Here is a 17,584-nt window from a genome sequence, read left to right on the forward strand (position 1 = left end):
TGGTGGAAACTTTCCCTCAGCAGCAGTTGCAATTTCTTTAGCTTCCTCAGCTATCTTTCTTGTTATAGATGATTCTTCCAGTATTTTCCCAATTGCTTCTGCATTTGAGTTCACTTTATTCCCAAGGTCAGTTATACTTTTTGTATTTGAATCAATTTTTCCAGAGATTTCTTCAATTTTCTTATTTGTTTCAGCAACTTGTACTTTAGTTTCAGCAACTTGTACTTTAGTTTCTGCACCTTGCTTTTTTAGTTCCTCCAAAGAGTCATTTATCTTCTCCAGTACCTTGGCAAATGATTCTTCTGTAGACATTGTTTTCACTCTTGCCTTTGGGGCAGCTGTAGTTCCAGAGGCTCCTGATATGGAAGCCCTTCTCTGCATGAAAGAGTCAATTTTGTATTGTCTGCCAGATCTCAAAGTTGTTTCTTGAGAATCCCCTTTCTCTTTACCATCTGCCATAACAAAGTCTTTTAGTCAAGGTCATTCCCACACTCTTAAGCTGTCAAAACAGAAGTTCTCAGATTTTACACTTCACTTGTTGCTGTGACAATTTGTAAGTCCTCTAGAGGGCGCAAAGTCATTTTTTTTTTTACTTCTCCAAATAGCCCCGCACTCTCCTAAAAGTAAACAAAAGTTTTCCTGGTCCCTTCCAATTGTTCTTTTTTCTTTCTAAGGGATCCAAGTCAATAATGTCCTGTAAGTAACTTTACAATGCAACAAAATAAGTATTTCAAGTTGAGAGTAACCAAAGTCAATTAAAGATACTTTTTAATCTTCTTATAGCAACAGTCCTTAGCCGGTTCCTTTTCTCCGACAGTCCGATCCCAGGTATAAGAACAGCGATATTTAACTCAGTTCTTTACAATTGGCAGAGAAACACTTTAAAATCTTCTTCCCCCCCCTTCTGCCTTCGGGGGGGGGGAGTTCTTTGCTTTGGTGGTGGGTTTCTTAATTCCCGCAAATTTCCTCTCAAACAGTTACAGCTAGAGTGTCTTTCGCTTTGATCTTGCTACAGAACGGAAAGCAGACTTCCTTTTTAGTGCTTATCCGTCTCGGTGCCCAATTTCTTTACTTTTAGTGTCCAATTGTAATTTAGCGGTCGATCCTACTCACGGTTAGTTATTCTTTTAATCCAATTTCGCCGGAAGAAATCAGCGCTCTCCGCTAATGGCGACGCGGCTTCGCTTCGCAGGCTGGGTGAAGACGACTCTCAGCACCGCTCCTCACACCCTCCGCTGATCCGCAGCCTTTAAAAAGGCTATTTCACAGCGTCGGGGGGGCGCAAAGGTGCCCGCCGAGTCTCCGGTTCACAGGCAACACGCCTGTGATTTTTGAGGGTCCCCGCTCCGCCGTGGCTGACAGGACCCGAATCTACGAAGCAGACCTCTCCCGGAGCTCCGGGTGAGATCCGCCATTAAGCGCTGGCGCTAACCGGAAGTCGCTCTCAGTTTCTCCAGGCTAAACAAAGCCAGCTCCCTCAACCATTCCTCATCAGGCTTGGTTTCCAGACCCCAGAATAGGGCTTGATCTTGTAAGCCACTGGTATTAGTAGCAATAAAGGTAACATGAATTGCAATAAGAAAGATAGTAATATTAGGGAAGTTTTTAATGCTGTGTTGTGTTTTTAATATTCGGTTGGAAGCCGCCCAGAGTGGCTGGGGAATTAATAAATTAATAATAAATTATTATTGTTATTATAGGCATTGTTAACAATTGTTTTTAAGAACATTGTTCACACATATTTATACTGCTTAACTGTGTGTACATTGCAATCACTTATTCATTTTTGTGCGTAGTCATTTCAAGTGCATTGTTAATATAAGAATAAATGTGCAATACTGTTAAAATGCATATCTTCATAAAATATAAACACATAAATAAATGAAGTTTGATCCATCTTTTAGATTTAGGGGAGCTAGTCTCAAACGTTTGTTGGGGGAGATATAGGTTTATTTGGGGGGATTTATTTGTCCTGTCTTCACGCTTTTTATGATGGAGGACCGCTGTAGTCAGCCCCAATGACACGTTCTCAAGATGGAGGGTGAGGGAACAGCTGCAGTCGCCTGTGGTTCCTGCGCAATGTTTGCCATCTTGCCAAAGGTTGCAGGCAGCTTTACATGCAGCAATTGCATGTTGATTGCCCTCTTAAAAGACAAAGTCCAGCAACTGGAGGAACGTGTAGCTACGCTCCAAAGAATTAGAGAGCTGGAGCTCTTCTTGGAAGCAACAGAGCACACCGTCTCCACCAAGGAGGAGACAGGGGACTCCCCAGAGAAGGAGGCTAGTTCACCAACACAGGAGCCAGATATATGGAGAAACGTGACTCAAAGAAGTAGGAGGCCCAGGGTTCGCTCTGATTGTTTAGAAATACGCAATCGCTTTGAGGTCCTTTCCCCTAGCATGGAAGACGAAGAGCAGACTCCATTTGAGGATCTCTCCCTCATTACAGTCGATCAGGTATATGAAGACGAGCAGCAAAGGCAGTCCTCAGGGAATGTGCAGGCGACCTTGGAACGGACAGCTCACGGAAGAACCCCGACCAGACCTAAGAGGAGGCGTGTAGTGGTGATAGGGGATTCCCTACTGAGGGGAACAGAAGCAGTGATCTGTGGGCCTGACAAGATGTCTCGGGAAGTGTGCTGTCTCCCCGGGGCTAAGATCCAAGATGTAACTGAACGACTGCAAGGAATCATAAAACCCACTGACAAATACCCCTTCCTCTTGGTTCATGTGGGAACCAATGACACTGCAAGCAATAGCCTCCAGAAGATCAAAAGAGATTACGAGGCTCTGGGCACGAAACTGAAGCAATTAAATGCACAAATTGTCATCTCATCTGTCCTCCCAGTTGAACGACGTGGCCCAGGGAGAGAGGGAAAAATAGTGGAAGTGAACAACTGGCTTCGCAAATGGTGTAAACAGGAACGGTTTGGATTCTTAGATCACGGAATGCAGTTTCTTGAAGATGGACTTCTGGCAAGCGATGGGTTGCACCTCACAACGGTTGGGAGGAATGTTTTTGCAAAAAATCTCAGAAACCTCATCAGGAGGGCTTTAAACTGACTAATGTGGGGGAGGGAGACAGTGCTCCTGAAGGTAGGAGTCTATCAATTGATGAAGATGATCATCCAAATGTCATAGACCGAATGGAGCAAACAGCACGCAGACCTAGTGGTGGGAGGAAAAAATCCTTAAATAAGAGACACGGGGGAATGATTAATGGACTTCAATGTCTGTACACTAATGCGCAAAGTATGGGAAATAAACAAGATGAGCTTGAGCTCTTGGTACAGCAAACTAAATATGACATAATAGGAATCACTGAAACCTGGTGGGATAAGTCCCACGATTGGAATGTAATAATGGAGGGATACAATCTATTTCAGAGAAACAGACCAGACAAGAAAGGAGGAGGAGTGGCGTTATATGTCAGGGATGTGTATACCTGTGAAGAGATCCAAGATTTAGAACCTCAAAGCCAAAGTGAGAGCATTTGGGTCAAAATTAAGGGAGAGAAGAATAACAGTGACCTCATTGTGGGAGTTTACTATAGATCCCCAAGCCAAACGGAGGACATAGATGATGCCTTCCTGGAACAGATGGCCAAGCATGCAAAAGGAAGGGAGATAGTAGTAATGGGGGACTTCAATTACCCGGATATTTGTTGGATGTCAAACTCAGCCAAGAGCATAAGGTCAAACAGATTCCTCACTGGCCTTGCAGATAACTTCATTGTCCAGAAAGTGGGAGAAGCAACAAGAGGAACAGCCATTTTAGATCTGGTCCTAACCAATGTTGATGACCTGGTTAGTGGGGTAGAAGTGGAAGGATCATTAGGCGCGAGTGATCATGCTCTTCTGAAGTTTACTATACAGCGGAAAGGAGCAGCCAAGCATACTAGGACTCAATTTCTCGACTTTAAGAAAGCCGACTTCATAAAACTTAGGGAAGTGCTTGGTGAGATCCCATGGACAGTAATACTAAAAGGAAAGGGAGTTCATGATGGCTGGGAGTTTGTTAAGAGGGAGATAGTAAAAGCACAACTTCAGGCAATACCAATGAGACGGAAACATGGAAGGTGCCTAAAGAAGCCAGGGTGGCTATCTAAAGAACTTTTAACTGAGTTAAGATTAAAAAAGGATGTGTACAAAAAATGGAAAAGGGGGGAAACCACCAAAGAGGAATTCAAACAAATAGCCAGCACGTGTAGACACAAAGTCAGAAAAGCTAAAGCACAGAATGAACTCAGGCTTGCTAGAGAGGTTAAAAGCAACAAAAAAGGCTTTTATGGGTATGTTCGTAGCAAAAGGAAGAACAAAGAAACAGTGGGGTCACTCAGAGGAGAAGATGGTGAAATGCAAACAGGGGACACAGAAAGGGCTGAACTCCTCAATGCCTTCTTTGCTTCAGTCTTCTCCGATAAAGAAAACAATGCCCGACCTGAAGAATTTGGAGCAAATGATTCAGCAGAGGAAACACAGCCCAGAATAACTAAGGAGATAGTACAAGAATACTTGGCTAGTCTAGATGTATTCAAGTCTCCAGGGCCAGACGAACTGCATCCAAGAGTATTAAAAGAACTGGCAGATGTGATCTCAGAACCACTGGCAGTCATCTTTGAGAATTCCTGGAGAACAGGCGAAGTCCCGGCAGACTGGAGGAGGGCAAATGTTGTCCCTATTTTCAAAAAGGGGAAAAGAGAGGACCCAAATAATTACCGCCCAGTCAGTCTGACATCAATACCAGGGAAGATTCTGGAGCAGATCATTAAGCAAACAGTCTGTGAGCACCTGGAAAGGAATGCTGTGATCACCAATAGTCAGCATGGATTTCTGAAAAATAAGTCATGTCAGACTAACCTGATCTCGTTTTTTGACAGAATTACAAGCCTGGTAGATGAAGGGAACGCAGTGGATGTAGCCTACCTTGATTTCAGCAAGGCATTTGACAAGGTGCCCCATGATATTCTTGTAAAGAAGCTGGTAAAATGCGGTCTTGACTATGCTACCACTCAGTGGATTTGTAACTGGCTGACTGACCGAACCCAAAGGGTGCTCATCAATGGTTCCTCTTCATCCTGGAGAAGAGTGACTAGTGGGGTGCCACAGGGTTCTGTCTTGGGCCCGGTCTTATTCAACATCTTTATCAACGACTTGGATGATGGACTCAAGGGCATCCTGATCAAATTTGCAGATGACACCAAACTGGGAGGGGTGGCAAACACCCCAGAGGACAGGATCACACTTCAAAACGACCTTGACAGATTAGAGAACTGGGCCAAAACAAACAAGATGAATTTTAACAGGGAGAAATGTAGAGTATTGCACTTGGGCAAAAAAAATGAGAGGCACAAATACAAGATGGGTGACACCTGGCTTGAGAGCACTACATGTGAAAAGGATCTAGGAGTCTTGGTTGACCACAAACTTGACATGAGCCAACAGTGTGACGCGGCAGCTAAAAAAGCCAATGCAATTCTGGGCTGCATCAATAGGAGTATAGCATCTAGATCAAGGGAAGTAATAGTGCCACTGTATTCTGCTCTGGTCAGACCTCACCTGGAGTACTGTGTCCAGTTCTGGGCGCCACAGTTCAAGAAGGACACTGACAAACTGGAACGTGTCCAGAGGAGGGCAACCAAAATGGTCAAAGGCCTGGAAACGATGCCTTATGAGGAACGGCTAAGGGAGCTGGGCATGTTTAGCCTGGAGAAGAGGAGGCTAAGGGGTGATATGATAGCCATGTTCAAATATATAAAAGGATGTCACATAGAGGAGGGAGAAAGGTTGTTTTCTGCTGCTCCAGAGAAGCGGACACGGAGCAATGGGTCCAAACTGCAGGAAAGAAGATTCCACCTAAACATTAGGAAGAACTTCCTGACAGTAAGAGCTGTTTGAGAGTGGAATTTGCTGCCAAGGAGTGTGGTGGAGTCTCCTTCTTTGGAGGTCTTTAAGCAGAGGCTTGACAACCATATGTCAGGAGTGCTCTGATGGTGTTTCCTGCTTGGCAGGGGGTTGGACTCGATGGCCCTTGTGGTCTCTTCCAACTCTATGATTCTATGATTCTATGAAGTATCCTATAGTACAGTAATTCAGTGCTTGGACAATAATAGAATAGAATAGGATAGAATAGAATAGAATAGAATAGAATAGAAAATACAATACATTCCCTTCCCCCCAAATTAATACTTCATTACTAATTACCGTAATATTCGTACTACTGTAATAAAAAAAGAAGAAAGCCAGAGGCTCCTCCCAGCTTCGCATTGCCCCGCCCACTGGGCGTGACCACCCCGCTAAACCCCGCCCCGCCCCGCTTTCCGCCGCCGCCTTTCGCGACCTATTGCCTTCCCCAGTTGCACTCTCCCCGCCTCCTTTCCACAATGCCTCTCCCGGATTGGCGCGGGCGGACTGCCACTCCCGCCGGCGCCGGAGCTCCCCGCTCCCCTCTCTTCCCTCTTGCCTCGCCCGCCCCGCCCCTCGGCCTGGCCCCGCGCTGATTGGCCGAGACGGGGGCGTAGGCGGCGTGGCTCGGCGGGCCTAGCCGGAGGCGGCGCGGCGGCGGCGGCAGAAGCAGCTGGAGGAAGGAGCGCGCCGGAGGGGAGGGGTGAGTTCTCAGCGTGGTCGGCGCGGGGCGCGCATGCGCACGGGGCAGCTGCCCCACTCCTCACCTAAGGGGGAAAATGGGGGGGGGAGTAACTGACATGGCCCCCCCCGTCTTAAAAAGTGCATCTTTAATGTTATTATGAGTTAATTTTGGTAGGGGGAGTCGAAAGCTTATTGCCCCCCTCCATAGTTTGTCTCCCATAGGTTAGGGGGCTTAAAGTCTGTGGCTCTGACCCCCCCCCCATTTGAAAGGCCAATTCCAACCCCCCCCCCACTTGAGGGGAGGGGAAGGCTTGTTTCCTGGCCTCCCCCCCGGGTTGAAATTGGTTGGGGGCTTATGCCCTTGGTGATATATTTGGGGGGGTTATAAATGTGACACTTCCCCCCAATCTGAAATCAGGAGGGGGTTAAAGTAAGGGGGTAGAGAGCTTGATCGCTCCCCTTGCTGTCTGAAAGAAGGGAGGATCATATGGTTAATTTCTGTCACCCCCCCCTTTATGGGATTGAAGAGGGGCAAGGGGCGGTCTCTGAGATACAGATTTTGGGGGAGAAAAGATAACTCTCCCCACAATTTTGGGGGTCCAGAGGTTGAGTCCCTCGCCTCTTCACAAGAGCTGAGATCCTTATTGTGTGTGGGGAGGGGGGCAGTTGTCAAAAAATCCGCAACCCACCCATTAGGAAAGATCTGCCTCTAAAAGTGACTTGGCTTCCTCGTTTCTCTTCCCAGTGCCCCGCCCTGCCCTGCAAGCAAAGGGGCAGGGGGCTTAATTTCCCCTTATCAAGCCTGAGTGCTTATGGGTGTTTTTCGGTGGGTTGGGGGGTGGGGAGATCAGATGTTAACCTTCTGACTAACAGTATGACTCCCCCCCAATAAAAAGTTTCCCTGCCATGTTCCCCCCCCCAACAGGTAGAGAATGAACGTCCTCTGTGGGCATCGAGGGGTTAATTCACCCCCCAGACTTAATTATATATTAACTCTGCTTGAAGGGGGGGCAGAAAAAAGGTTAAGTTCTGCTCCGTCCCCATTTGTCTGCCACCACCTGGTTTGAAAAGCGGGGCGGGGGGGGGGCTTTGAAAACACTCAAGCTTTCAAGGACTTGGGGAAATTTCAGTTCTAGGGTGGGGGGGCGTGGAAGGTGACTTTGTTTTCCTGGTCAGAGTTTGAGGCTGGGGAATAGAGAGCAACTTTGAGGCTCCTTCGAAGGACAAAAAATGGGAGGTTTGTTTCTTTAGGTGTAAAAGTGTTTTGGCTTCCTTTCTCCTTGGCATTCCTCCCACCCACTCCAAATTTATTTATTTAAAGTATTTATAAGCCAGTTTTGGGGGTAAAAAAAGAGATACCTCTTCCAACCATCAATGTATGCAAAGTTATTTTTTTAAAAGAAATATTCTCCCCCTTGATGCCCTGCCTTTTTCTGCTAAAAATGTATAATATATATATATGGGTGTGTATATATGAACTGTTTCTCGAGACAGACGGGTGCCAACAAAACAGCTCTCTATATTGGATACAGTTGTACCTTGGTTTTAAAATTAAATCCGTTCCGGGAGTCAGTTCAACTCTGGAATATTTAGAAAACCAAGGGGCGGCTGCTGATCAGCTTCCAAAAATTGTTCAAAAACCGGAACAATTACTTCTGGTTTTTGATTGTTGGGGAGCCGGAACGTTTGAGTTCAAAGGCATTTGGCTTCCGAGGTTCCACAGTACATAAAGAGAGAGAGAGATTGAGAAATATCTCTAGCACAGCTGGAATGTACAAAGGTTAAGCGCCTCAGACATTGTTCTGCTGGTCTTCTTTGGGTTGAAAAAGCTGCTTCCTGATGGGAAAAAATCATAGAAATGTATCGTCAGAAGGGACCACGGGGGGCATCTAGTCCAACCCCCTGAAATGCAGGAATCTGTCACCCAATGTGGGGCTTGAACCCTCAACCCAGGGATTGAGAGACTAATGCTCTACCAATTTAGCTATCCAGCTTCAAGTAAGATCTTAAAACTGGGGGGGGCGGCATTTGCTTGTTGGAGGAATGCACCGTACTGGGAGAGACTTGCCAATGGCTTGATTTGAAATAAGGCAGATTCACCTATTGGAATACTTGGTTTCCTTGGGCAAAATATTGGTGGGAATTCGCACCCATGGCCCTCCGGGTGTTTCAGTACTCCAACTCCCAGCAGCCAGGAATGGTCAGGGGCGATGTTGGGAGTTGAAATTCAGCAAAACCTGGAAAATAGATGTTTTCTCCTCCTGGTTATCCTCTCCAAAGTATATGGGAAGAGTTGATAGTAAAATAGCAGGAGAGACATAGCCCAGCAGGACATCTGCTCTGCATGCAGAAGATCCCAGGTTCAGTCCCAAGCATCTCCTGATAGGACTGGGGATGTCATAGAATCATAGATTACATAGATTGGAAGGGACTCCAAGAGTCATCTAGTCCAACCCCCTGCAATGCAGGGATCTCAGCTCAAACATCCATGACAGACAGCCATCCAACCTCTGCTTTAAAACCTCCAAGGAAGGAGAGGCCACCACCTGTTCCTCTTATTATCAGAAAGTCTTTCCTGAGGCTGAATCGGAATCTCCTTTCTTGTAACTTGAAGCCCCTGGTTCGGATCCTACCCTCCAGAGCAGGAGGAAACAAGCCTGCTCCCTCTTCCCTCTGACAGCCCTTGAGATATTTGAAGATGGCTCTCATATCTCATCTTTTACAGGCTAAACATCCCCAGCTCCTTCAAGCGCTCCTCATCAGGCTTGGTCTCCAGGCCCTTGATGGTCTTGTTCATCCTCCTCTGCACACCTTTCAGCTTGTCAAGATCCTTCTTAAATCGTGGTGCCCAGAACTGGACAGAGTATTCCTGGTGTGGTCTGACCAAGGTAGGACAGATTTGGACTATGACTTCCCTTGATCTGGACACTAGACTTCTGTTGATGTCCCCTGGATCAAATGGTAGAGAACCAGTGCAGACCATATTGACCTAGACAGTGGTCTGTAAGCTTCCTGTGTCCCTTAGGACCAGCTGAGTTCCTTATGCTGGGGTTGGTTAGCTCCCTTCCCCCCAGCCCTATTTAATGTGAATCCATTGGGATTTTTGTTCATGGTGATATTGGGGAGGTTACATTATTCTTATTCTTGTGGTGGTATCAGGGTAGCCACTTAAGTTTGTATATTGCCCTATATCTGTATATCTCAGGGCAAGAAACCAAACCAAAAATCTCGCTTGCAATCCTGCCTTTGATACTGTCCCTGCATAGTTTTGGAGGCAGACATGATTTGCTCCTAAATGGCGCATGCCCTATAATTTCTTGCTGAAATCCTGCAACTTTTTATACTGCGAATGTTCTGGTTTGGGATTTCCTTGTTGTGCAAAAGTGCCCTTCTGGAAGTCAATAACAGTGGGGTGGCATGCATTGCTGAGCAGCTAATATAAAGCAGAATGGTGTGTGGACGGTCTGCGATAAACCCAGCACTGATGCACAATGACCTGATCAGTTGCAGCAAACTCCCCTAGGAGGAAAGGTTCCTTCAGCATCTGGGACTTTTTAGTTATGAGAAAAGGCAGGTAAGAGGCGACACGATGGAAGTTTACAGCAGGTCCAGGACAGGTCCAGACAAGTCCTTAAAACTATGGCACTCCCTCCCACTTGAGGCAGGAATGGCCAACAACTTGGCTGGCTTTGAAAGCTGATTGGGCAGATTCAGGGAGGAGAAATTCAGTGGCAACTCGACACCATGGCTATGCTTCTCCCATGTTCAGAGACCGCAATGCTTCTAAATCCCAGTTGCTGGAAGCCACCAAAGGGGGGAGGTCTCTTGAACTTGGGTCCTGCCCGTGGGCTTCCCAGTGGGGACATCTGGTTGGCCACGGTAACAACAGGATGCTGGTTAGAACCAAGGTTGCAGGTTTGATTCCTATATGGGGCAACTCGCAGGGGGTTGGACTAGATGACCCTCAGGGTCTGATCCAATGCTAAAATTCTGTTTCTTGATGGGCTGTTGGCTGGATCCAGCAGACTGTGTTTATGCTGCACAATAAGCCCACCCACAGAGAAACCACACCAGTCTAGAGCTAGATTTCTCCCCACTCTTTGCAAAGATGCATTGCTTTCCCCTGTGTATATAGATTGAGGCAGAGCCTGACTGTGCCGGTGGCGCCAGATGGGAGTTGGAGCCCAAACATCTGGATGGCACCAGGTTGACAAAGGATGTTCCGCACCAGAGTTTCCCAAACTTGGGTTTCCAGCTGTTTTTGGACTACAACTCCCATCCTTAGGTGGCATGCCCAGTGGTCGGGGATGATGGGAACTGTAGTCCAAAAACAGCTGGAGACCCAAGTTTGGGAAGTCCTGATCCACACCAAGACAGGTGCAACTACATCTGCAAAAAAAGGTAGCCTTATTTATAATAAAAACCTCCATAATTTCACTTCAGGGTTTGTGGACCATTGTGGAGCTTTTGACGATCGATTGACTGAAAGTTTAGGACAAGAATTGCGTAATGGCTTCTTTTCTTTAAGTAGTTAAAGCTGGATTAAAAGCAGATAAAAGCAGATAACAACAACTAAAAGAAATTGGCAGCTCTCAAAACAACTTCAGCTCCCAAATGCCTGGTCTGCTTTTAATTTCTCCTGGAAGCTAATAGCGAGGGAGATGGGTGCACCTCATGAGTAAGGGCATCTCACAAATGGGAAGTCACCACCAAGGAGGCCCAGTCTTGGGTCACTACCAACCGGGCACCCTGGCAGCCTTGTGTTAACCTTGTGGATGGGGGCTGGCGAGGGCGGAGGACTTCTGCATCTTTTACCCCGACCAAGCAGGGCTCGTCTTCCAGCCTGGCCAATATGAAGGAAGGCCTCCAGTCCTTAGTGTATATCATGGCAGTGGCAGAAAGGAGTCACCCCCTGCCAGTCTGCTTGCTTTCCTGCATGGAACGCCTGCTGGCCACGGATGAGCTCAGTCAGTGGAGCATGAGGCTCTAATCACAGGGTTGTGGGTTCAAGTCCCACAATGGGCAAAAGCAAGGCTTTTTCCCCAGCTGGAACTTAGTTCCATTGCCTCTCGGGAAGTTGCCTTTGCCATTTGAAGAGAATGAGGGAGGCATTCAAAGTGAGTTCCAGCGCCTCTTTTTCAAGAAAACTAGCACTGGTAAAATAACAACCCACTTGGGCTCCCTTCCAACTCTACAATTATAAGATTCTACGACCAGGCATTTGGGATTCAAGGCTTTCTCGTCACTTTTTACGCCAGCCCTGTGAGGTAGGCAAGGAGTTCTCTCTTCATGTGGCTGACAGAAGTGTGGGTGGAAAAAATGAGGCTGCAGGGGATAATTTCATAGCAGAACGGGGATTTGAACTCGGGACCGAAACGTTGCCGTTCCGCTCTCTTTTTTAAAAAGTCCCACATCTTTTTGCCTGGAGGCTCTGCCAGAATCCTTAAAAACAGCTAGGGAGCAGTGATTTTTTCGACGTGCTACTTGCTGTGCTGCAAAGAGGACTTTTAATCTTGAGGAGCAATAGTACAGTATGTTTGCCTAAGGAGCTGCCCAGCGGGTAGACTTTGAACGCTCTGGTTCTGGACAGACCTCCAGGCGGGGACCTCTGCAGGAATTCTCCCCTGGTAGGCAGACAGGGTCAGCAAACAGAGGATGAACTAGCAGAGAAAGCTGGTTGACTCCACTGAAGTTGGCTGGGTCTAAGCCCCTGGGAGCGGGACCCTCACCTCTGGGGAGGGGAACCCACTGGAGCGTGATTATTGGAAGGGCTGGATCCCACCAAAGGAGAGCCAGCTAGTCTAGCATGCTGCTCTCAAAGGCATCTTCAGGGTCAAGCGCAAGTCAAGCCCCACAGAGAGCACTCTGCAGTAGTCCAGTCTGGACACATTACAGTGGTACCTTGCAAGACGAAAGAGTTTTTCGTTTTTTGAGTTGCTTCGCAAGACGAATTTCCCTATGGGCTTGCTTCGCAAGACGAAAACGTCTTGCAAGTTTGTTTACTTTTTCTTAAAACCGCTTGAAGAGGTGCAGTTGCGACGTGACCGTGCTTTGCAAGACGAAAAGTTCGCAAGACGAAAAAACTCGCAGAACGAATTAATTTCGTCTTGCGAGGCACCACTGTATTAGCGATAGGCAACATTTTACTGTTTTAACATGTTCCGTGAAATTGCTCCCTCTAACAGTAAATCTGAGATGACGACAAATTAGCGCCTGGCTAATTTCAAACACTGATCTTACAAATACAGTGGTACCTCTGGTTGCGAACGGGATCCGTTCCGGAGGCTCGTTCGCAACATGAAAAGAGCGCAACCCGCAGCAGCGTGTATGCGCATACACAGGTTGCGATTCGCTGCTTCTGTGCATGCGCATGATGTCATTTTGCACTTCTGCACATGCGCAAGCAGCGAAACCCGGAAGTAACCCTTTCCGGTACTTCCGGGTCACCGCGGGACGTAACCTGAAAGAACATAACATGAAGCGGACGTAACATGAGGTATGTCTGTACAGTAATAGCTCGGAGACTCATGCAGAGAGACACGGATGGGCTCCTGTGAAGCCAGCTGGTCCTCATTTTATGAATAAAATCACATATCAGATACTCACACAGAGAGTCTCCTCTTGAAGCAACTGGCTCTCGCTTGCTCTGTGTCGTCTTTTTGCACCTTTCAGTTCAGGAGAGACAAGGTCTCCATCTCCAAGAAGTCTGAGGAAGCCTGTTAAGCTCTGAGTTTTTCCCCAAGGGAAAAAGAAATAGGTCAAGGCCTTTTTGGGAAAACAGCCATTCAGGATTATCTTACAGCTTGCCAGCCAGCTCCCTTTGGCCGAGGTGGGGAGTGGGCAAGCGAAGAGAGGTTTTCCTTTCTCCATCCTTTCTCTTCTTGGTGGTGGGCAGTGAGAATTTTGTGGTTTTGTGGAGAGACAATGGAAGAGCCTGGCTCCTGGTCTCCCAGCTGGGAAAAATCCCAGAAGTTCTTGGGGTGGTGGGGAGGCTGACCCCTTTAAAAGAAATAATAGCGAGGGCCTCTCTCTACGTGGCTGAACTTGTGCCTGGGCTGGTCCCAGGAGAACAGGAGGAAATCTTATTTACTGTGGCTGCAAAGAGCAAGGCTTGGGAAATAAACCCAAATCTACGCTTTGAACCAGAGGTTCCGAAAGTGGGCAGTTTCACCCGCCTGGGAGCATCAGGCTTTGGAAAACTGGTGTCGCTGGATCGAGACCATCAATTTTGCGGAGTTAATCCCCCCCCGCAACTCTTTTGCCCAATCTGGGGCTCGAAATAGTTTGAGCTGGATTTGGAACAAATGTGCAATTAATCGTTACTGCTTTGAATCTTATGGTGTCAGCACAGTGGTTCTCGAGCTTTCAGAATAAAAATTTGCTCATGCCACACCGGATTTTTTAATTGATAAGAAATATATTGGAAAACAAAAAGAAACAACTTCTGGCGGTGTTTGGTTTGTAACGTAGAGCACAGTTACTTTCTAATATGATCGTGGGACCCCGAGAAAGTATTAAACAATGCAGCAGTGTAAGGACACACATCATTCCCAAAATATAATTGTAAGCGAGCCGCATCAACACAAAGCAGCCGTCCTCTTTTCTGATCTTTCATATTTGTAGGAAAATCCCTGTTCACAACAATATGATGTGGATAACTGTAGAAGAATAGCTAATACAGTGGATGCTCGGGTTGCGAACGTGATCTGTGCGGATGCACATTCGCAACCCGCAGTGGCGTGTCTGCGCATGTGCAAAGCGTGATTTAGTGCTTCTGCGCATGTGCAACCACCAAAACCCAGAAGTAACCCGTTCCAGTACTCGGCGGTCCGTAACCTGAAAAAACGCAACCTGAAGTGTCTGTAACCCGAGGTATGACTGTGGTCTTGGAGAAAGGCATGGGTTTCTAGGGTGTGTGTGTGTATTTGTGTGTGTGTGTAAAATTATTTTGATGTGCTACTATGTTGTACTACACTGAAAAGTTAAAATGTTTCTTTAATTGTCCTTGAATCTTCGCAGCTCAATTGCCACCCTCTCCTGCTGCCCTTTGAGAAGCGCTGGGTTAGCATATTCCTTGGTGGGCAATACAAACCACTATTTGTAACCACTAACTTGTCAAGTTTCTAGATCTCATGGTTGCAAAAAACCACAAAAAAATCTGTATACATGGATGAGATCATGGGTTCAGGTCCTGGCATCTTCGGATAGCACTGGGAAGGTCTGTCCCTGGGAATGGCAAAGAGCTGCTGCCAGTCAGTGTGAGCAGTACAGAGCTAGATGGTCCAGTGATTTGACTCTGTATAATGCAATTTCCTTACAAAACACAATTATATAGAAAAGAGGGGGGAAAGAATTTTTTTTAAAAAAAAACAGTTTTATTGAAGGTTATTAATATTTTATAATCTTTTTAGAAATGTGTTGGCACTAAAATCCCAACACATTTCTAAAAAGACTATAAAATATTACAAAAAGGAAAGAAAATAATATTTTCCTTTTTTAAATTTTTCTCTTACTTATAAAATTGTGTTTTGTAATAATATATTGTTGTTTATTATCTTTTTAGAAGTGTGTTTGGATTTAGTGCTCAATATGTTACAAACCTTCAATGAAATTGTTTAAAATATATATAATGCATCTTCTGCAAATCCCAGTGCAGCAAGTTATAATCGCACAATAAAAATAATTAAAAAAACAACAACAGATGAAAGCTTCTGTGCCCAGTTTCACCCTCTCTTGTTGGCTTGTGAAAAATACCTCTTCGTTTTATAGAGAATCTGCTTGGTTACTGAATTCCAAGAAGTGTTGCTATGCTGCTGGTTTTGATGTATTTAAAGTCTTACCACTCCAGTTTCAAAAGCGAAATGTGGTTTGATTCCCCTTTGTTTGAATCCTGAGGTTTGTGGCTGGCTTTGGGTTTGAGGAGGTATTAGGCAGTGTGCAATGCGCTACCTGTGACAATCAGCTCTGCCTTTCGGAGAGGTGAATTGGGCGTCTGCAGGGTAAGGCGATCTTGAAGGGAAACTGGTCCCAATCTGTCTTGAGGTTGAATCCCAACAAGAAAGAAGTACTGTTTTTGGGGGACAGGGGGCGGGCTGGTGTGGGGGACTCCCTGGTCCTGAATAGGGTAATGGTGCCCCTGAAGGACCAGGTGCACAGCCTGAGAGTCATTTTGGACTCACAGCTGTCCATGGAGGCGCAGGTCAATTCTGTATCCAGGGCAGCTGTCTACCAACTCCACCTGGTACGCAGGCTGAGACCCTACCTGCCTGCGGACTGTCTCGCCAGAGTGGTGCACGCTCTAGTTATCTCCCGCTTAGACTACTGCAATGTGCTCTACGTGGGGCTACCTTTGAAGGTGACCCGGAAACTACAACTAATCCAGAATGCAACAGCTAGACTGGGGACTGGGAGCGGCCGCCGAGACCACATAACAATGGTCCTGAAAGACCTACATTGGCTCCCAGTACGTTTCCAAGCACAATTCAAAGTGTTGGTGCTGACCTTTAAAGCCCTAAACGGCCTCGGCCCAGTATATCTGAAGGAGCGTCTCCACCCCCATCGTTCTGCTCAGACACTGAGGTCCAGCACCAAGTGTCTTCTGGCGGTTCCCTCCCTGCGAGAAGTGAGGTTACCAAGCAGGGGGCCTTCTCGGTGGTGGCACCCGCCCTGTGGAACGCCCTCCCACCAGATGTCAAGGAAATAAACAACTAAATGACTTTTAGAAGACCTCTGAAGGCAGCCCTGTATCGGGAAGTTTTAAATGTTTGGTGTTACATTATGTTTTTATGTGTGTTGGAAGCCACCAACCCAGTCAGATGGGCAGGGTTGTCACTGTTATTATTATATACTAACAATAATACATTGAACTTGGCCCGGTGGCAAATTGGTAACCAGTGCAGATCTCGATTGCTACTTCTGGGTCAAGCTCAAGGGAGGTCCTACGGAAAGCGCATTGCAGTAGTCCAGTCTTTAAAGGTGGCTATTTGAAGATGAGTATTGTATGGCCGATTGAGCACGCAGCGCCACTTGTCAGGTGGGCGGGTGTGTGCATGCAACCTCCCCTCTTTCCGTTGACCTTTGGACCTGATGGTGCTCTTGTGCCGTTCATAAACAGCCCTGATGCCAGAATCCTGCATTCTCTCTCTCTGGATTGACCTGCTGAACAAGTGAGAGCAGAATAGATGGATCCTTCCTGCTTTTTTTTTTAATGCAACCCATTCTCTCTCTCTCTTTTAAAATTTTTATTTAGATCTTCCATCATACAAAAGAAAAAGAGAAATACTGTAATACATAACAGAAAAGAAACATTAAATCATTGCACATTAAATCATTACACAATATCCAAAAAAAGCTAAACAAAATAAAATAAACCCACCACCCTATTTAACTTCCTTCCTCCGCTACTCATCTTCTCTAGAATCAATTTTACCCTTATCATTGCATTCTGATTTTTTTTTTATTTTCTCTATATACATATATATGTCATTGATAAATTATTGTTTTGATGCATTTAAATTCTTAGTCTAAGCATATCAGCATGTCTTTTTAGAGCAGTATTTTGTCATATAGTCATCAAAGCATCACCATTCATTTTTTAGTTTTTTATTTGACTGCTGTCTTATGGATGCTGTTAATTTAGCCAATTTTAAATATTCGTTTAATTTGAGAATGCATTCCTCTTTGTTAGGTAGTTCTTTACTTTTCCATTTAGATGCTATTACTATCCTAGCTGCTAGGATAGGACAGCTAGATGGATCCTGCTTTTTGCCCTGTTTGGAATCCTGTTTGGATGAGGGCTACCTTTGGGTATTTTCCGTCTCTCTTTCTACACTTGCGTTTTGTGTTCGTCGGCTTTCTGTGTCACTGCTCTGGGCAGCCTTGTTCCAGCGTCGAATGGCTCTTACTCATAGGAAGTTCTTCCTAAGATTTAGTTGGAATCTCCTTTCTTTTGACTTGAAGCCATGGGTTCGAGTCCTACCCTCCAGAACAGGGGAAAA

Source organism: Podarcis raffonei, chromosome 18, assembly GCF_027172205.1.
Source record: "Podarcis raffonei isolate rPodRaf1 chromosome 18, rPodRaf1.pri, whole genome shotgun sequence".
NCBI classification, from domain to species: domain Eukaryota; kingdom Metazoa; phylum Chordata; class Lepidosauria; order Squamata; family Lacertidae; genus Podarcis; species Podarcis raffonei.